This window comes from Chiloscyllium plagiosum, unplaced genomic scaffold, assembly GCF_037043375.1.
Source record: "Chiloscyllium plagiosum isolate Xiang-an unplaced genomic scaffold, Cpla_swu_hap1 HiC_scaffold_12, whole genome shotgun sequence".
Taxonomy (NCBI): domain Eukaryota; kingdom Metazoa; phylum Chordata; class Chondrichthyes; order Orectolobiformes; family Hemiscylliidae; genus Chiloscyllium; species Chiloscyllium plagiosum.
In genome coordinates this window covers 104,078,895-104,099,616 of record NW_028270150.1, presented here as the reverse complement: position 1 = coordinate 104,099,616, position 20,722 = coordinate 104,078,895, and the positions used below count along the sequence as shown (strand labels likewise).

Here is a 20,722-nt window from a genome sequence, read left to right as displayed (position 1 = left end):
GTGGGGTCAGGAGGTGGTTGTGGAGGTGGGGTCAGGGGAACGGAGTAGAGTTGGGGCCATGGGGTGGTTATGGAGGTGGGGTCCGGGGATGGTTGTAGAGGTGCGGTCAGGGGGTGTTTGTAGAGGTGGGGTCAGGGGTTGGTTGTGGAGGTGGGGTCAGGGAGTGGTTGTGGGGGTGGGGTCAGGGGGTGTTTGTAGAGCAGGGGTCAAGGGGTCAGTATGGAGGTGTGGTCAGGGGGTGGTTGCAGAGCTGGGGTCAGGGTGTGGTTGTGGAGTTGGGGTCAGGGGGTGTTTGTGGAGGTGGGGTCAGGGGGTGGGTGTGGGGGTGGGTTCAGGGGGTAGTTGAAGAGGTGGGGTCAGCGGGAGACTCTGGAGGTGGGGTCAGGGGTGGGTGTGAAGGTGGGGTCAGACTTAGGTGTGAAGGTGGGGTCAGGGAGTGTTTGTGGGGGTGGGGTAAGTGTGTGGTTGTGGATTTGGGATCAGGTGGGTGTGGAGGTGGGATCGGGAGAGGGAGTAGAGTTGGGGCCATGGGGTGTTTGTGGAGGTGGGGTCAGGGGGTGGTTGTGGAGGTGGGGTCAGGGGGTGATTGTAGAGGTGGGGTCAAGTGGTCAGTATGGAGATGTGGTCAGGGGGTGGTTGTAGAGGCGGGCCCAGGGGGTGGTTGCTGAGGTGGGGTCAGGGTGTGGTTGTGGAGGTGGGGTCAGGGTGTGGTTGTGGAGGTGGGGTCAGGGGGTGGGTGTGGGGGTGGGTTCAGGGGGTAGTTGAAGAGGTGGGGTCAAGGGGTGTGTGTAGAGGTGGGCCCAGGCTTTGGTATGGGTGTGGGGTCAGGAGGTGAGTGTGGACGGGGGTCAGGGGGTTGGTGTGAAGGTGGTGTCAGGGGGTGGGTGTGGAGGTGGGGTCAGGATGTGGTTGTGGAGGTGGGCTAAGGGGATGGGTGTGTATGTGGGGTCAGGGGTGTGGGTGTGGAGGTGGGGTCAGGGGGAGGCAGTGGAGGTGGGGTCAGGGGTTGAGTGTGGAGGTGGAGTCAGGGGGTGGGTGTGGAGGTGTGTTCAGGGGGTGGTTGTGGAGGTAGGGTCAGGAGGTGGGTGTGGAGGTGGGGTCAGGGGTTGGGTGTGGAGTTGGGTCGGGGGCAGGTGTGAAGGTGGGGTCAGGGGTGGTTGTGGAGGTGGGGTCAGGGGGTAGGTGTGGTGGTGGGGTCAGGGGATCGGTGTGTATGTGGGGTCAGGGGGGGTTGTAGGATGGGGTCAGGTGGTGGTTATGGATGTGGGGTCCGGTGCGAGTGTGGAGGTAGGGCCAGGGTGTGGGTGTGGAGGTAGGGTCAGGGGGTGGGTGTGGAATTTGGGTCAGCGGGTGGTTGTGGAGGTGGGGTCAGGTGATCGGTGTGGAGGTGGGGTCAGGTGGTCGGTGTGAAGGTAGGGTCAGGGGTTGAGTGAGTAGATGGGGTCAGGAGGTGGATGTGGAGGTGGGGTCAGGCTGTGGTTGAGGTGGGGTCAGGGGGAGGGTGTGGATGTGGGTTTTGGGGGGTAGTATGGAGGTGGCATCAGGGGGTGGGTGTGTAGGTGAGGTCAGGATTTGGTCGTAGAGGTGGGGTCAGGGTGTGGTTGTGGTGGTGGGTTCAGTGGATGGTTGTGGAGGTGGGATCGGGGGTCATTGTGGAGATGGGATCAGGGGGAGGGTGTGGATGTGGGGTCAGGAGGTGGGTGTGGGGGTGGGGTCAGGGGAGGTTGTGTAGGTATGGTCAGGGGGTAGTTGTGGAGGTGGGGTCAGTGTGGAGGACGTGGGGCAGGGTCAGGGGGTTGTTGTGGAGGTGGGGTGACAGGGTGAGTGTGGGGGCGGGATCAGGGGTGGTTTTGGATGTGGGGTCACGGGGTAGGTGTGTATGTGGGGTCAGGGGTGGTTATGGAGATGGGGTCAGGTGGTGGTTGTGGAGGTTGGGTCGGGGGACGGTGTGGAGGTGGGGTCGGGGAGGGTGTGTAGTTAGGGTCAGGGGAAGGGTGTTGAGGCGGGGTCAGGGGTGGTTGTAAAGGTGGGTTCAGGGGAAGGATGTGGAGGTGGGGTCAGAGTGTGGGTGTGGAGTTGTGTTAAGGGATTGTTGTGTAGGTGGGGTCAGGAGGTGGGTGTGGAAGTGGGGTCAGGGGGTGGTTGTGGAGGTGGGGTCGGGTGTAGGTGTGTAAGTGGGGTCTGTGTGTGGCTGTGGAGGTCGTGTCTGCGAGTGGTTGTCGGGGTGGGGTCAGGAGGTGGTTGTGGAGTTGGGGTTGGTGGAGGGTGAGGAGGTGGAGTCAGGGGGTGGGTGTGGAGGTGGGTTCAGGGGTGGCTTTGGGGTTGGAGTCAGGAGGTGGTTGTGGAGGTGCAGTCAGGTGGCGAGTGCGGAGGTGGGGTCTGAGTGTGGGTGTAGGGGTGGGGTCAGGGGTGGTTGTGGAGTTGGGGTCACGAGGTAGGTGTGAATATGGGGTCAGGGGTGGTTGTGGGGATGGGGTCGAGGGTGGTTGTGGACGTGGGGTCAGGGGGTGAATGTGGGGATGGGGTCAGGTGGTAGTTGTGGGGATGGGGTCAGGTGGTGGTAGGGGAGGTGGGGTCAGGGGGCGGGTGTGGAGGTGGGGACATGCGGTGGGTGTGTCGGTTGGGTCAGGGGGTGATTGTGGAAGTGGGGTCAGGGCGTGATTGTGGAGGTGGGGTCAGGGGGTGGTTGTGGTGGTGGGGTCAGGGGGTAATTGTAGAGGTGGGGTCAGGGGTTGGTTGTGGAGGTGGGGTCAGGGAGTGGTTGTGGGGGTGGGGTCGGGTGTGGGTGTGGAGGTGGTGTCAGGGGGTTATTGTGAAGATGGGGTCAGGGGGTGGGTATGGAAGTGGCTCTTGGGGGATGGGCATGAAGGTGGGGTCAGAGGGTGCGTGTGGAGGTGGGGTCAGGAGGTGGGTGTGGAGGTGGCGTCAGGGGGTTGGTGGGTAGATGGTGTCAGGGGGTGGTTGTAGTGATGGGGTCAGGGGGTGGTTGTGCAGGTGGGTTCAGGGGATGGTTGTGGAGGTGGGATCGGGGGTAGTTGTGGAGGTGAGGTCAGGGAAGGGTGTGGAGGTGGGGTCAGTGGGTGGTTGTGGGGGTGGGGTCAGGGAGAGTTGTGGGAGTGGGGACAGGGGATGGTTGTAGAGGTGGGGTTAGGAGGTGGTTGTGGAGTTGAGGTCGGGGGAGGGTGTGGAGGTGGGGTCAGGGGGTGGGTGTGAAGATGGGGTCAGGGAGTGTTTGTTGGGATGGGGTTGGGATTGGTTGTGGAGTTGGGGTCAGGAGGTGTGCATGGAGGTGGGGTCAGGGGTTGGGTGTGGAGTTGGGGTCAGGGGTTGGTTGTGGTGGTGGGGTCGGGGAAGGGTGTGGAGGTGGGGTCGGGGGAGGGTGTGAAGATGGGGTCAGGGGTGGTTGTGGAGACGGGGTCAGGGGATGGGTGTATAGGTGGGGTCATGGGGTGGGTGTGGAGGTGGGGTCAGGGGGAGGCTGTGGAGGTGGGGTCAGGGGGTGGTTGTGGGGGTGGGGCCAGGAGGTGAATGTGGAGGTGGTGTCAGGGAATGGTTGTGGAGGTGTGGTCAAGGGGAGGGTTGGAGGTGGGGTCAGGGGTTGGTTGTGGAGGAGGGGTCAGGGTGTGGGAGTGGGGGCGGGTTCAGAGGGTGGCTGTGGAGATAGGGTCAGGGAGTGGTTGTGGGGTTGGTGTCAGGGGGTGGTTGTGAAGGTGGGGTCAGGGGGAGGTTGTGGAGGTGGGGTCAGGGGGTGTTTGTGTAGGTGGGGTCAGGGGGTGGTTGTGGAGGTGTGGTCAGGGGGTGGTTGTGTAGGTGGGGTCAGGGGGTGGATGTGAAGGTGGGGTCAGCGGGTGGGTGTGGAAGTGGAGTCAGAGGGTGGGTATGTAGGTGGAGTCAGAGGGTGGGTGTGGAGGTGGGGACAGGCGGTGGGTGTGTAGGTAGGATCAGGGGAAGGGTGTGGAGTTGGATTAAGGGAAGATTGTGTAGTTGGGGTCAGGAGGTGGGTGTGGAAGTGGGGTCAGGGGGTGGTTGTGGAGGCGGAGTCGGGGTTAGTTGTGGAGCTGGGGTCTGGGTCTGGCTGTGGAGGTCAGGTCTGGGAGTGGTTGTGGGGCTGGGGTCAGGAGGTGGTTGTAGGGTTGGAGTCAGGGGGTGGTTATAGAGGCCAGGTCTGGGAGTGGTTGTGGGGCTGGGGTCAGGAGGTGGTTGTGGAGTTTGGATAGGGGGAGGGTGAGGAGGTGGGGTCAGGGTGTGGTTGTGGGGGCGGGGTCAGGGGGAGGTTGTGCAGGTTGGGTCAGGGGGTGGATGTGGAGATGGGGTCGGAGGTGGGTGTGGACGTGGGGTCAGGGGGTGGATGTGGAGGTGGGTCGGGGAGAGTTGTGGGGGTTGGCACAGGGGATGGTTGTAGAGGTGGGGTCAGGAGGTGGTTGTGGAGTTGAGGTCAGGGGAGGGTGTGGAGATGGGGTCAGGGTTGGGTGTGAAGGTGGGGTCAGGGAGTGTTTGTGGGGGTGGGGTCAGGGGGTGGTTGTGGTGGTGGGGTCAGGGGATGTGGGGGTGGGGTCAGGGGATGTGGAGGTGGGGTCGGGGGAGGGTGTGTAGGTAGGGTCAGGGGAAGGTGTGGAGGCGGGGTCAGGGGGTGGTTGTAAAGGTGGGTTCAGGGGAAGTGTGTGGAAGCGGGGTCAGGGGGTGGGTGTGGAGGTGGGGTAATGGTGTGGGTGTGGAGTTGGGGTCAGGGGTTGCGTGTGGAGGTGGGGTCAGGGGTTGGGTATGGAAGTGGGGTCAGGGGAGGGTGTGGAGCTGGGGTCAGGGGGTGGTTGTGGAGGTGGGGTCAGGGGGTGGTTGTGGGGTTGGAGTCGGGGTGGTTATAGAGGTGGGATCAGGGGGATGGAGTGGAGGTGGGGGCAGGGGGTGGTTGTGTAGCTGGGGTCAAGGGGAGGTTGTGGAGGTGAGGTCAGGGTGTGTTTGTGTAGGTGGGGTCAGGGGTGGCTGTGGAGGTGGGGTCAGGGGAGATTATGGAGGTGGGGTCAGGGGGAGATTGTGGAGGTGGTGTCAGTGGGTGTTTGTGTAGGTGGGGTCAGGGGGTGGTTGTGTAGTGGGGTCAGGGGGTGGATGTGAAGGTGGGGTCAGGGGATGGGTGTGTAGGTGGGGTCAGAGGGCGGGTGTGGAGGTGGGGACAGGGGGTGGTTGTAAAGGGGGGTTCGGGGAAGGGTGTGGAAGCGGGGTCAGGGGGTGGGTGTGGAGGTGGGGTCAGGGGGTGGGTGTGGAAGTGGGGTCAGGGGGTGGTTGTGGAGGCGGGGTCGGGGTTAGGTGTGGAGCTGGGGTCTGGGTGTGGTTGTGGAGGTCAGGTCTGGGAGTGGTTGTGGGGCTGGGGTCAGGAGGTGGTTGTGGAATTTGGGTAGGGGGAGGGTAAGGAGGTGGGGTCAGGGTGTGGTTGTGGGGGTGGGGTCAGGGGGAGGTTGTGGGGGCTGGGTCAGGGGGTGGATGTGGAGATGGGGTCGGAGGTGGGTGTTGAGGTGGGGTCAGGGGTTGGGTGTGGAGGTAGGGTCAGGGGAAGGGTGTGGAAGCGGGGTGAGGGGGTGGTTGTTGAGGTGAGGTCAGGGAGAGTTGTGGGGGTGGGGACAGGGGATGGTTGTAGAGATGGGGTCAGGAGGTGGTTGTGGAGTTGAGGTCAGGGGAGGGTGTGGAGGTGGGGTCAGGGTTGGTGTGAAGGTGGGGTCAGGGAATGTTTGTGGGGGTGGGGTCAGGGGGTGGTTGTGGAGGTGGGATCAGTTGGTGGGTGTGGAGGTGGGGTCAGGCGTTGGGTGTGGAGGTAGGGTCAGGGGAAGTGTGTGGAAGTGGGGTCATGGGGTGGGTGTGGAGATGGGGTCAGGGCTTGGGTGTGGAGGTTGGGTCGGGGGAGGGTGTTGAGGTGGGGTTGGGGGAGGGTGTTGAGGTGGGGTCCGGGGAAGGGTGTGGAGTCGGGGTCTGGGGGTGGTTGTAAAGGTGGGTTCAGGGGAAGGGTGTGGAAGCAGGGTGTGGGTGTGGAGGTGGGGTCAGGGGGTGGGTGTGGCGTTGGGTTGAGAAGGTTGTGTAGGTGGGGTCATGAGGTGGGTGTGGAAGTGGGGTTAGGGGGTGGTTGTGGAGGCGGGGTCGGGGTTAGGTGTGGAGGAGGGGTCTGGGTGTGGCTATGGAGGTCAGGTCTGGGAGTGGTTCTGGGGCTGGGGTCAGGAGGTGGCTGTGGAGTTTGGGTAGGGGAGGGGGAGGAGGTGGGGTCAGTGAATGTTTGTGGGGGTGGGGTCGGGTTTGGTTGTGGAGGTAGGGTCAGGGGTTGGTGTGGAGGTGGGGTCAGGGGTTGGGGGTGGAGATGGGGTCAGGGGTTGGGTTGGGTCGGGGAAGGGTGTGGAGTTGGGGTCAGGGGAGGGTGTGGAGTTGGGGTCAGGGGTGGATGTGAAGGTGGGGTCAGGGAGTGTTTGTGGGGGTGGAGTCAGGAGGTGGGTGTGGAGGTCAGGTCAGGCCAGGGATTGGGTGTGGAGTTGGGGTCGGGGACAGGTGTGACGGGGTCAGGGGTGGTTGTGGAGCTGGGGTCAGGGGGTGAGTGCGGTGGTGGGGTCAGGGGATCGGTGTGTATGTAGGGTCAGGGGTGGTTGTAGGGTGGGGTCAGGTGGTGGTTGTGGAGGTGCGGTCAGGTGCGAGTGTGGAGGTGGGGTCCGGGAGTGGATGTGGAGGCTGGGTCAGCGGGTGTTTGTGGAGGTGGGGTCAGATGGTCGGTGTGAAGGTAGGGTCAGGGGTTGTGTGAGTAGTTGGGGTTAGGAGGTGGATGTGGAGGTGGGGACAGGCGGTGGGAGTGGAGGAGGGATCAGGGTGTGGGAGTGGGGTTGGGGTCAGAGGGAGGTTGTGGAGGTGGGATCGGGGGTAGTTGTGGAGGTGGGGACAGGCGGTGGGAGTGGAGGAGGGGTCAGGGTGTGGGAGTGGGGTTGGGGTCAGGGTGTGGGTGTGAAGGTGGGGTCGGAGTGTTTGTGGGGGTGGGGTCAGGGGGTGGTTGTGGAGGTGGGGTCAGGTGCGAGTGTGGAGGTGGGGGCGGGGGTGGGTGTGAAGGTGGGGTCAGGGGGTGGTTGTGGATGTTGGGTCAGCAGGTGATTGTGGAGGTGGGGCCAGGTGGTCGGTGTGAAGATAGGGTCAGGGGTTGTGTGAGTAGCTGGGGTCAGGAGGTGGATGTGGAGGTGGGGACAGCCGGTGGGAGTGGGGTCAGAGGGAGATTGTGGAGTTGGTGTCAGGGGGTGATTGTGGAGGTGGGGTCAGGGGGCGGGTATGGAGGTGTGGTTGGGGGAGGCTGTGGAGGTGGGGTCAGGGAGAGGGTGTGGAGGTGGGTTTTGGGGGGTGGGCATGAAGATGGGGACACCCAGGTTGAGTTGCTAAGAAGGCATACGGTATGTTAGCTTTTGTTGGTAGAGGGATTGAGTTTCAGAGCCACGAGGTCATGCTGCAGCTGTATAAAACTCTGGTGCAGCCGCACTTGGAGTATTGCATACAGTTCTGGTCACCACATTATAGGAAGGATTTGGAAGCTATGGAATGGGTTCAGAGGGGATTTACTCAGATGTTGCCTGGTATGGAGAGAAGGTCTTATGAGGAAAGGCTGAGGGACTTGAGGCTGTTTTCGTTAGAGAGAAAAATATTGACAGGTGACTTAATTGAGACATAAAGATAATCAGAGGGTTAGATAGGGTGGACAGTGAGAGCGATTTTGCTTGGATAGTGATGGCTAGCACGAGGGGACATAGCTTTAAATTGAGGGGTGATAGTTATAGGACAGATGTCAGGGGTAGTTTCTTTACTCAGAGAGTAGTAGTGGCATGGAATACCCTGCCTGCAACAGTGGTAGACTCGCCAATTTTAAGGGCATTTAAATGGTCATTGGATAAACATATGGACAAGAATGGAACAGTGTAGGTTAGATGGGCTTCAGATTGGGTTCACAGGTTAGCAAAACATTGAGGGCCGAAGGGCCTGTACTGTGCTGTCATGTTCTCTGTTCTACAAATCATTCAAATTCTTTCTTATATTTCAAGAATTACTTTATACAGAAAAAAATCTTTGTACATATAGTCACAAATGCAGGTCAGCTTTACACAATAGCATTTCAAGGAAAAAAATAAACATTGGAGTTTGATTCTATTCAAACAAACCAAAGACCTCTTACACATACAAGACATTTACATGCATTTGAGTCACGAGGCGAGAGTCTGAAAACTGAACGGACCCCCATTTTACTTCAGCAGAAACACCTCAGACAGTGGTCTTTCCCCACTGTATCTTGGGTAAAAATAACACCTTTACACCTCAGTGACAAGCTTCTTTACTGTCCATTTCCCAGCTGTGGATGTTATTGGTAAGACCATTGTAACTGTCATAGAGTCTGAGTCCGACAGCACAGAGGCATGCCTTTTAGCCTAAACTGGTCCATGCTGACCACAATGTCCGTCCACACTAACCCCATCTCCCTGCACTTGGCCCACATCCTTCCAATCCTTTCCTATCCACCTATTTTTCCAAATGCCTTTTAAATGTTGTCAGTGTATCCACCTGAAGCACTTCCGCTGGCAGCTCATTCCATATGCGTACCACCCTCTGGGAAAAAAGATTGCTCCTCAGGTTCCCTTTTATTCTTTCCCCTCTAACCTTAAACCAATGCTGTCTAGTCTTCGATTCCCCAACCCTGGGAAAAAGACTGAGTGCATTCATCATATCCGTGCCTCTCATGATCGTATGCACCTCTATAAAAAGGTACCGTTCCTCAGTCTCCTACACTGTACAAAAAAAGGTCCGAGCTTGTTCAACCTCTCCCCGTAACTCAGTCTGTTCAGTCCAGGCAACAGTCTTGTAAATTTTTTCTGCTCTCTTTCAGTTTAATAACATGCTCAATTTAACAGTTTAATGTCAGCTGAAATTGCCCAAAAAGTTGTTCTTGGTCTGTCTACTTGAATCGTTGATGTAACTTTCTGACACACTGAGGGAAACAGTAGGATAATTCCGAGGCACTGAACGTAGTACTCACTCACACCCTGACTGAGCTCAAACTGGAAGCTGGGAAACAGCGAATAAGATTTCAACTCCAAGTACAGCCATTTAAAGGGAGGGACGAGAATGTTGCTGTGATGAAAGGAGTGATGTTTATTAATGGAAATGTTTACACTGTAACTTTCAGCCCAGGTCTCATATCCTGCAATGACTTCAGTTGTCCGGGTGACGTGAAGGAGTTCTCCACCAGCCTAAAATTATTGAAGATGAAATAAACAGATTGAGCAATGTAACTAATAGGGAGTGAAGTTATTATTTCGAAAAGCAATTAAATAACTTTCACCAACAAATCTGACAAAGACATTAAAATGCTGCTTTGTGTATGAACCATTCAGACAGACACTCACCAGATTTGTTTCAGATTCCTGCACTTCCGTATGAGTTGGCAGAGAGTGGGGACAGATTGGCATGTGAAGGAGTTTGATCCCAGGTTCAGATACATAACTGACTGGTTTACACTGATGGCAGAGAGGAGATCCTTAGTGCAAGAATCTGTGAGACCAACATCCCAAAGACTGTGAGGCAGAGAGCAGAAAAGCGAAATAACAAGAGTCCGCATTAATTTCATTTTAATCAATACTGATAACAATGTGCACCGTTCAACATTCACATCTTTACGTACACAAATTCAGATTTTAGTACTTACTCAATTTTCTGTATTTTACAGTCCGGTTTCCCGAGAGCCAGAGCCAGCTGTTTTACTCCTGAATCTCCAAGTTTATTGCCCCGCAGTCTAAACAGAAACATATAGAGGGCGAGAAACAAGCTGAATCAAATCAGGATCTGATTTTTATTCTTAGATGTCCCAGAACTGCTGAAAAACCCCAGCAAATTGAATGTTCAAAGTTTCTCCAATTGACAATGCATTGCACCTTGTCCCACTCTACATACACTTGGATCAGTCAGCAGATGTGCTTGTTCAATAAATCGCCATCTGTGTCAAGCCTTTCAGTGTCTCTCCACCAGGTTTCACTCTGAACATCATAATCAGTCTGTGGGCAGACACTGATACACCTGGTCATGTTTGTGGAACATGTGTCACTACTGCAGGCTCTTCAGCTCAGGAATTCTGGACAAAGGCTGATTTCCCACCAGTTAAATAACAGAGCTTGTGTTTTTCTGCAGCTGCTGTAAGCTCCATCCCTCAGAAACTTTCAGATCAATATTCTGAATGTTAAAAATTCTTAAATGTTACAGCATTATTTATAAGGAAATAGAGTCTTTTGAGTTGATTCTCTATTAAATTGGGCCTATATTTATTTTGGCTGGCTTGGCAGTTGGAGGAATGTTTGGAACTCCCCCCGTAGAGCAAAGACACACACACCCGTGGATTATTCGAAATTCCTCAATTCATTGCTCTGGGTTGACTCAGGAGCCCTAACTGGTATATTTCTGCACGACATCAAGAATACCGAATAAACTATTATACCAACACCTTTTCTCTCAGATAATATTGGTTTACAAGTTAATTAAAGAATTGACTGACATCACGAGCAAGGCACCCACTTCCAACATTTTTTAACAAAGCAGCAGGAATCCCAAGCAAAATGTCTTTTAGTCACCTGTATTTGCTGTCATTGATGCCGTGTGCTAAGCTCATACCACTCTGAGGGACAGGCTAAGTTCCCTCAGTTGTAGATCACTATCCTGCAGTTGCTCTTTGCTTCCTGTCACTGAATATTTAGTGTTCGTGCTCCAATCCATATTTGATAGTTGGAGGAATTTCAGACAGAGATTGACAGCAAGAAATGTGGTCCTGAATCTTTCAAACAGCTCCAAAAGGTAAGTGATTTACTGCAGCGCTCGAAATTCTCAAAAGTCGACACCACTACCTATTTCTTCTGGGAATTTCCAATCCCAGATTCCGAAGAAATGTGCAGTGCAGTCTCCGTCAGGGAACAATGGTGGGGCAGAGGTAGGAGGAGATAGACACCTCTCCTCTACTTGGCAGATGGTAAGTTGTAAATTTAAAGGCCCAGACTGCTAGTGAATAGGTGAGTGAATAGGGAGGTAGGAGAACATGGGTGAGGTGGACTAGGTAGCTGAGTGGAAAGTCAGATCAGGAGGCTGGTTTGAAGGTTGGATCAGGTGTGAAGAGCTAGGTCTCAGTCAGACTGTTTGAAGAGAGGGGATGGTCAGCAATAATTAGGGGCTAGTGGTTAACCTGGTCTTAACATCTCCAGGGCATCTACCCAGCAAAGAACTGTCCAAAACCTCTGACCCTAGATGAGAATCAGAGATATCTGTAGAGAGTCCAGCTGGGGAATTGCTATTTTAAGACTTCCCAGGCAATTTCCATGAAGGTCCGTATACTAGGACCTTGGTAGAACAGCATCACACATCTTTGATGACCTAGACACTACTATTTGGCCCATGATTAATTATCAGTATAATTATCAGATCCTTTTAATGACATATGTTGACTAATCCCACACAAACAGTGAAATCCTTTGTTCAGAAGATCCAAGTTTAAATTTTCAGTTCTTGAATAAAAACTGGTCATCTTATTATCAGTTATATTGATTTTGGATCTATTTCTGTGAATTAAGTGAATCATTTGTTTCCTTTCCATCTAGAGAAATGGCACAATCTGTGACCGTTTGCCAATTTGTTTAGCGGTTTGCGATAAGGAAGAATTACCTCACCACCTGACACTTGTGAAGAGTAGGTATCGGTTGCTGAAGGTCTGCACACTCAATGCTGCAGAATTGCAAGTCAAGTTCTTGTATTAAATCACATAGTCCAATGAGGTGAGACAGGACTGCACAGTCAACTGGTTTCAGGACCAGCCCACGGAACGTAAGGATTTCTGCAGAACCGAGTACGATCTGAGTCAATGCTTTATTCTGAGTCTCAAACAAGTAGTGCAACATATTCTTTTTGTCATTTGGACTTGCTGTGTTTTTAATCTGACTTTTAACCTTCTGCTGCACCCAGTCAATCACTCGACAGGTTGTTGGATGGGGAAACCGACCCAGAAAACGCTGCAGGGGTTTAGCTGCCTGTGGAGAGGAGAGACCAGCAACAAAACGGAGAAATATATCAAATCGACCATCCTCCTCACTGAGACTCTGGATATCCTCAGGATCTGCAGACAGGAAATGAGCAAGTGCAGCTACAAACTCTTGGATGGTGAGATGTGGGAAGGTGTAAACCACACTCTGGACTGAGACATCTCTCTCCAAAAGTTCCATCAGGAACCCAGACAGGAACTGGGACGGTTGTAGATTGTACTGGATCAAATCACCATTTCGAAACACAATCTTCTTCTCAGACACTCCAGTGAAGGCCATCTCACCAAGCTTCAGTAACACATCACGGGGATCTTCAATCTCTCGGCCATGGTGTTCCAGAATGTTATAAATATAGTAGGAATACAGTTGGGTGATGGTCTTGGGAACTTGTTGCTGTTTCCTGTCCTTTTCTGTGAAAAAGGGACCCAGTGACAGACCGAGGATCCAGCAGAACAAAGGGCTGTAACACATGGTGTACAGGATCTCATTCTCTTCTATGTGCTTAAAAACAGCTGCTGCCACTTTCTGATCATCAAAAAACTTGTTGAAATATTCCTTCTGTGCATCTCCAACAAACCCCAGGATTTCAGTCCAGACACTGATCTCAGCCTTTTCCAATAAATGTAACTCAGTGGGACGAGTGGTTACTAACACCGAACATCCTGGGAGTAACTTATGCTGGATTAAACTGTACACAATGTCAGACACATCACACCAACACTCAGGATCTGTGCACATAAACGGAGATTCTGTATTTCCCTGATTGTCAGAAAAATCAATTTTGCCCTTGAATTCATCCAAACCATCGAATATAAACAGCAATCCCTCAGGGTTTTTCCAGACTTCTCCCAGAACATCCCCAAAGTAAGGATACTGACTCTGTATCAGCTTCCTCAGGTTTATTCTCTCGTTAATAGTGTTCAAATCCCGGAAGTTAAAACTGAAAACAAATTGAAATTGAGGGTATATTTTCTACATGGCCCAGTCATAAACAATCTTTTGCACCATTGTTGTTTTCCCAACCCCTGAGGCTCCAATCATTACCACCATAATTCCAGATGTGGAATTTCTTTGGGAGAAACTGCTCTGGAACAACTGCTCAGTTTGTAGTTTTTCCAGTTCTCTCTGGAGATGTTTCTCTCTGCACCTCTCATGGTGTCGGCCTCGTGCCAGCAGTTCATGTTCTACAACTGTCCGATCTCGTCCATTAGAGATGAGCGTTAACTCCGTGTACTGATCAACAAGCTGGAAAATCTTCACCTTCTCCTTCATTAGAATTGTGTTCACTTTCAGTTTCTCAGTTTGTACCCAGAGCAACTCCTTGTGTTTCTGCTGAACACCCTGAACTGGAACAGAGGGAGAAAGCCGTTCTCAATGTTAGATGTACTGTCACTATAACAATTTCTCAACATCATTTCATGATTTAATATTTACTATTGAATAAATTGTTGCAAATATTGTTTACAACTTCTGTCAACTTGCACGCAGCAACTGAATCTGATGACACCAGGTTATAGACCAGGTTGATTCGAATCACAACCTTCCAGAGCACTGCTCCTTCGCCAGAAAAGACAGCGATTTCAAATAAACCTGTTGGACTATAATGTGGTGACATGTGACTTCTCTTTTCTCTGGCGATTAGAAGGGATAACCAGAATAAAAAGTGTGTTGCGCCTGGCTGTAGCACCTCAAGGAGGATTCTGGGTAAGCCAAGATGGAGGACAGGAAAAGAAATTGTGGCTGTAACAGCTACTCCTTTTTTGAGATACTTTAGATGTTGGAGCTGACTTCCTCAAATTCCAGGAGCAGCAATTACTGTTTTAGAAGCTGTTGCACTGTTTTGGAACTTTAGGGGAAAAAAGATCAAAACAATGGGACTTTAGAAGGAGGAAGACAGACAAAGGCAGCGACCACATGGTCGGAAAAAGAAACCTACAGTGCTGTCTGACACAGCAGTGAATCTGCATAGTTATTGCCTTTGCTGTTTAAGTTCAAGTATCTCTGGACATCGGAGTGCATCCAGGAAAAAATACCAAACAGCAGAATTCACAGCTGACCTTAGAGGAACCTGTTTGGGAGAGCCCACAGCACAGGAACAGATAAGTGCATAGTCTTTTAAGTGTAACCTTGCTATAAATCTACCACCTCCAAACGGACCCCACCACCAAGGATATATTTTCCTCCCTTCCCCTATTAGCGTTCCGAAAAGTCCACTCCCTCCATGACTCCCTCGTCAGGTCCACACCCCCCACCAACCCAACCTCCACTCCCGGCACCTTCCCCTGCAACCGCAAGAAATGCAAAACCTGCACCCACACCTCCCTCCTTACTTCCCTCCAAGGCCCCAAGGGATCCTTCCATATCCGCCACAAATTCACCTGCACCTCCACACACATCATTTACTGCATCCGCTGCACCCGATGTGGCCTCCTCTATATTGGGGAGACAAGCCGCCTACTTGCGGAACGTTTCAGAGAACACCTCTGGGACACCCGGACCAACCAACCCAACCACCCCGTGATTCAACACTTCAACTCCCCCTCCCACTCCAGCACGGACATGCAGGTCCTTGGACTCCTCCATTGCCAGACCATAGCAACACGACGGCTGGAGGAAGAGCGCCTCATCTTCCGCCAAGGAACCCTCCAACCACAAGGAATGAACTCAGATTTCTCCAGTTTCCTCATTTTCCCTCCCCCCACCTTGTCTTAGTCCCAACCCTCGAAGTCAGCACCACCTTCCTAACCTGCAATCTTCTTCCTGACCTCTCCGCCCCCACCTCCACTCCGGCCCTCACCTTAACCTCCTTCCACCTATCACATTTCCAACGCCCCTCCCCCAAGTCCCTCCTCCCTACCTTTTATCTTAGCCTGCTTGGCACACCCTCCTATTCCTGAAGAAGGGCTCATGCCCGAAACGTCGATTCTCCTGCTCCTTGGATGCTGCCTGACCTGCTGCGCTTTTCCAGCAACACATTTTCAGCTCTGATCTCCAGCATCTGCAGTCCTCACTTTCTCCTATAAATCTGCAAGACTGAGTAGAGTGGGTTCTTTCTTGATTATATCTATTATTGAGATCTGTCTCAGTTAAATTTTAAAAATATAAACCATAAATTACTAAGTATTAGGTTAGCCTGGAGCAGTGTTTTGAGAGCTGTAAGACTGGGCTATTTTCTGGGTCTGTAGATTGTGAAGCAAAGATGGCCTTCAGTTGAGTGATGTGGTCTTCCTGTTGGATGTGGGAGATTAGGGAGAGTTTCCATGTTACTGATGATTATGTCTGCAGGAAGTGTGTCTGGTTATGAATCCTATCGGATCATATGGATCGGTTGGAACGGCAGTTAGAGGCAATACGGAGTTTACAGGAACTGGGGATGTGATGGATGGCAGTTACAGGAAGGGGGAAAAGCTAAAGATACAATTAACTCCAAGAAAGGGAAAAGGGGTAGGCAGGTGGTGCAGGAGTCTCCTGGGGCTATCCCCATCTCAAACAAGTGTGCTGTTTTGGAAAATATAGAGGGTGATGGACTCTCAATGGAATGTAGGACAAACAGCCAAATTATTGGTATCAAGACTAACTCTAATGTAATGAGTTCCAAGCGATCGATTGTGATAGGGCACTCTAGTCAGAGGCACAGACAGATGTTTCTGCGGCCAGCAGCGAGAATCAGAATGGTGTGTTGCCCTCCTTGGTGCCAGGATCAAAGATATCTTGGAGAGGGTGCAGAATGTTCTCAAAGGGGAGTGGGACCAGCAGGAGGTCATTGTACACATTGGAACTAATGACATAGGAAGGGAAAGGGATGAGATTCTGAAGAGAAAATGAAGAAAGTTAGGCAGGGATTTAAAAAGGAGGTCCTCGAGGATAGTAATATCTGGATTATTCCCGGTGCTACGAGCTAGTGAACGTAGAAATAGGAGGATAGAGCAGATGGATGCATGGCTGAGGAGCTGGTACAGGGGAGAAAGGTTCACATTTTTCAATCATTGGAATCTCTTCTGGACTCGGAGTGACCTGTATAACAAGGACGGATTGCACTGGAATTGGAAGGGGACTAATATATTGGCAGGCAGATTTGTTAAGAGCCGCTTGGGAGGATTTAAACAAATAAGTGGGGGGGGTGGAACCCAGGGAGATAGTGAGGAAAGAGATCAGTCTGAGACTAGTACAGTTGGGAAAAGGAGCAAGTCAAACAGTCAGGACAGGCAGGAACAAAGCAGGAAACCAGGGAGGACTGATAAATGAAACTGCAATGCAAGAGACCTAACTCTTTATGTAATCTTTTCATTCACAGATCCTTACAGAAACTCTTGCTACCTGTATGACATTTTCACCCAGCTTCCTGTAATGCTCTAACTTATTTGCTCTGATTAACCTTTTAATCATTCTCTGTTATGCTTCATTTGCTGACGAGGAATCGGGACTGCTGCATATCTTTCCTTGACATATCCTCCACTTGACCAATACAACCAAGCCCAAGGATCAAACCAGGCTCAAAGCCTATCCACCACCTCTAAGGCACAATTAGCTCCAAATTTCCTGGAGGAGTAACACTGAAAAAATTTGACACTTGACAGGCCAAATCAGGTTCCCATTTTGCATCCCATCAATCTTCAACATTTACTCCCTTCACCACTAGCCAGTGGTGCGCCAACAACAAGAATCATTGCACTAACTCATCAAGGCTCCTTAGACCACACATTCTAGACCTGCAACCTCTATCATCGTGAAGGACAAAGACATCAGAGACAAGGAACCACCTGCAAGACCCTCTCCAAGTCACACACCATGAAGACTCGGAACTAGGTTCTGTGCCTTCACTGGTGCTCAGTCAAATTAGTGTTTGGCAACCAGGAGCAGTCCTCGTCAAGCAGTTGCTTTCTTTAGAGGTCAAAAATCCACAACAGTGCAGAAACAGGCCATTTGGCCCAACAAGTCCACACCGACCCTCCAAAGAGTAGCATTCGCCTACCTCTACTACTCCACATTTACCCCTGACTAATGCACCAAGCCTCTGAACTGGATGGTCAATTTAGATTAGATTAGATTAGATTAGATTACTTTACAGTGTGGAAACAGGCCCTTCGGCCCAACAAGTCCACATCGACCCGCCGAAGCGCAACCCACCCATACCCCTACATTTACCCCTTATCTAACACTACGGACAATTTAGCATGGCCAATTCACCTGACCCTGCACATCTTTGGACTGTGGGAGGAAACCGGAGCACCCGGAGGAAACCCACGCAGACACAGGGAGAATGTGCAAACTCCACACAGTCAGTCGCCTGAGGCGGGAATTGAACCCGGGTCTCTGGCGCTGTGAGGCAGCAGTGCTAACCCCTGTGCCACCGTGCCGCCCACATTAGCACGGCCAATTCACCTGACCCGCACGTCTTGGACTGTGGGAGGAAACCAGAGCACCCGGAGGAAACCCACGCAGACACAGGGAGAACATGCAAACTCCACACAGACAGACAGTCACCCGAGGCTGGAATTGAACTTGACTCCCTGGCCCTGTGAGGCAGCAGTGCCTACCACTGAGCCATTGTGCAAAAAGATTAAGAAGATGGAGAAACACCAAGAGGAAGAGCTACCAAACACTTGAACAGACCATTGCCACAAACTACACAGATCAATACACTCTGCACCATCTAGCTGTCAGGTCTGAGATGGGTAAACCACATTCACCTGGCACAGATCATACATTTTACACATCATAACTAGACAGAAACTTTGTCATGAACATTAAAAGCTAACTTCTAATAATTTGGAAATTCTCAATCAATTACTCTGCGACTCCTGAACTTTCCTGCCTCCCACCATTCTCACTCCTATTCCAATGCTCCAGTCTCTACAACAATCGAGGTGCCCTCCCTCTCTCTGGTGACTCAGGAGGCCTACTCCACCATATTCACTGCTGTCCATCAGAGGGCTAACGTCTGTACATGGAGAGTGGCTCTCAATAACTCATTACCTTGCAGCCTCCACCTGCCCCTGCCCACCAAATGCCAGCTTCTTTCCTTCACCCACCTAGCTGGCATCCTGGCCCTTGCAATTATCCCTCTCTCACCTCTCATGCCCTGCAGCTTCAACTGCTGCTGCTCCTAGTATTTAGGCCTCAGGCTGAATGATGTTAGGGAGGTTTATGGAGGCTTGATGTTTTTCCAATCTAAGGCCGTTCCTATCCCATACTTGCTGCTGCTGCTGCTAGGCTCACTGGTGAGAAACTGCTCTGACCAAAACCTTCCACCTGTATTTGGAATGATTGTCACAGGTTGTTTAGGACACCATGGGAACAGACTGATGAGTAAAAAAATAATTTAGTCCTGGGCTCTAGTGGCACAGGGGGCAGTGTCTCTGCTTCTGGGTCACAAGGCCCATGTTTGAATGTCACCCGCAGAGGAGTGTTGTAGGATTTTCAAACAGGTTGATAAATCGTGAATAAAACACCTTGGCAAGCCTCATTCTGGCCACTGGGTGACCAAATGGACAAGCCTATTCTACATGATCACTTTCTCCTCAATCTGCTCAGCCCCGAGCCTGTTCCCACTTCCTATGTAAAGTTCTTGCTTGAGATCAGAAGCTTTTTCCAGGACAGAAATTCTATGAAAATACCTGTGTCCATTTCCACTCTTGAAGATATCAAATTTTCTCTCCTGTTCAAATCTTCACCTTCCCAAATAATAATGCTCTGAAACAAAAAAAAATTGAAAACATTACATTGCCCATTAAACCTTCCTCTATGTCAATGCAACTGCTGTTAGCTCTGGAACTGAACACTTCCCACTTGCCAGCATTTGGTCTATATCCTTCTAAACCTTTCCCATCCATGTACTTGTCCAAATGTCTTTTAAGTGTTGTAATTTGTACCCACCTCGACTGCATCCTCTGGCAGCTCATTCCATATACAGTACACACCATCCACTGTGAAAAAGTTGCACAAATTTAGCAGCTGTAACAAAATGACAGACATTAAACTCACATGAGGCATCTGATGGAGACTGGCTTCCCAGGGTCACACAGTGTCTGATCTCTCTGGCTCCAACACCCCCCTCCCCCCAGGGTCACACAGTGTCTGATCTCATTGGCTCCAACACCCCCCTCCCCCCAGGGTCACACAGTGTCTGATCTCTCTGGCTCCAACACCCCCCTCCCCCCAGGGTCACACAGTGTCTGATCTCTCTGGCTCCAACACCCCCCTCCCCCCAGGATCACACAGTGTCTGATGTCACTGGCTCCAACAACCCCCTCCCCCCAGGGTCACACAGTGTCTGATCTCTCTGGCTCCAACACCCCCCTCCCCCCAGGGTCACACAGTGTCTGATCTCATTGGCTCCCACTGCACACCCCCTCCCCCCAGGGTCACACAGTGTCTGATCTCTCTGGCTCCAACACCCCCCTCCCCCCAGGGTCACACAGTGTCTGATCTCTCTGGCTCCAACACCCCCCTCCCCCCAGGGTCACACAGTGTCTGATCTCATTGGCTCTAACACCCCCCTCCCCCCAGGGTCACACAGTGTCTGATCTCTCTGGCTCCAACACCCCCCTCCCCCCAGGGTCACACAGTGTCTGATCTCATTGGCTCTAACACCCCCCTCCCCCCAGGGTCACACAGTGTCTGATCTCTCTGGCTCCAACACCCCCCTCCCACCAGGGTCACACAGTGTCTGATCTCATTGGCTCCAACACCCCCCTCCCCCCAGGGTCACACAGTGTCTGATCTCATTGGCTCTAACACCCCCCTCCCCCCGGGGTCACACAGTGTCTGATCTCTCTGGCTCCCACTGCACACCCCCTCCCCCCAGGGTCACACAGTGTCTGATCTCATTGGCTCTAACACCCCCCTCCCCCCAGGGTCACACAGTGTCTGATCTCTCTGGCTCCAACACCCCCCTCCCACCAGGGTCACACAGTGTCTGATCTCATTGGCTCCAACACCCCCCTCCCCCCAGGGTCACACAGTGTCTGATCTCATTGGCTCCAACACCCCCCTCCCCCAGGGTCACACAGTGTCTGATCTCTCTGGCTCCCAATGCACACCCCCTACCCCCCAGGTTCACACAGTGTCTGATCTCTCTGGCTCCCACTGCACACCCCCTCCCCCCAGGGTCACACAGTGTCTGATCTCATTGGCTCCAACACCCCCTCCCCCCAGGGTCACACAGTGTCTGATCTCTCTGGCTCCAACACCCCCCTCCCCCCAGGGTCACACAGTGTCTGATCTCTCTGGCTCCAACACCCCCCTCCCCCCAGGGTCACACAGTGTCTGATCTCATTGGCTCTAACACCCCCTCCCCCCAGGGTCACACAGTGTCTGATCTCATTGGCTCCAACACCCCCCTCCCCCCAGGGTCACACAGTGTCTGATCTCATTGGCTCCAACAACCCCCTCCCCCCAGGGTCACACAGTGTCTGATCTCTCTGGCTCCAACTGCATCCCCAGTTGGACTTCCCGGAACAATCTGTGCTTGTAGTAACATTACAGTATGACTACATATCCTCACTATAACCTTCCACGAGCAGAAAGAACATCAATCCCATTTCTCACCGTCTTCACAAAACAACCAGCAACTTCCCTCCGACTGCAGGAAACACCAGCTTCCGGGTGCGCGAAATGGCTACATGGTTATGGGGCGGGGCATCGAACACGGTCTG

General features: G+C 52.5%; 1 pseudogene across 1 annotated transcript; it reads right to left on the bottom strand.

Moving 5' to 3' along the window:
- Positions 1-9,124: 9,124 nt before the first annotated feature.
- On the bottom strand, positions 9,125-20,677 carry LOC122554906 (NACHT, LRR and PYD domains-containing protein 3-like; annotated as a pseudogene). Its single transcript, XR_015758948.1, has 7 exons — positions 20,616-20,677; positions 18,942-19,019; positions 18,683-18,758; positions 11,692-13,411; positions 9,698-9,784; positions 9,399-9,566; positions 9,125-9,242 (listed from the first exon to the last, which is right to left on the bottom strand). The product of XR_015758948.1 is annotated as an NACHT, LRR and PYD domains-containing protein 3-like (transcript).
- Between the last annotated feature and the right edge of the window lie 45 nt (positions 20,678-20,722).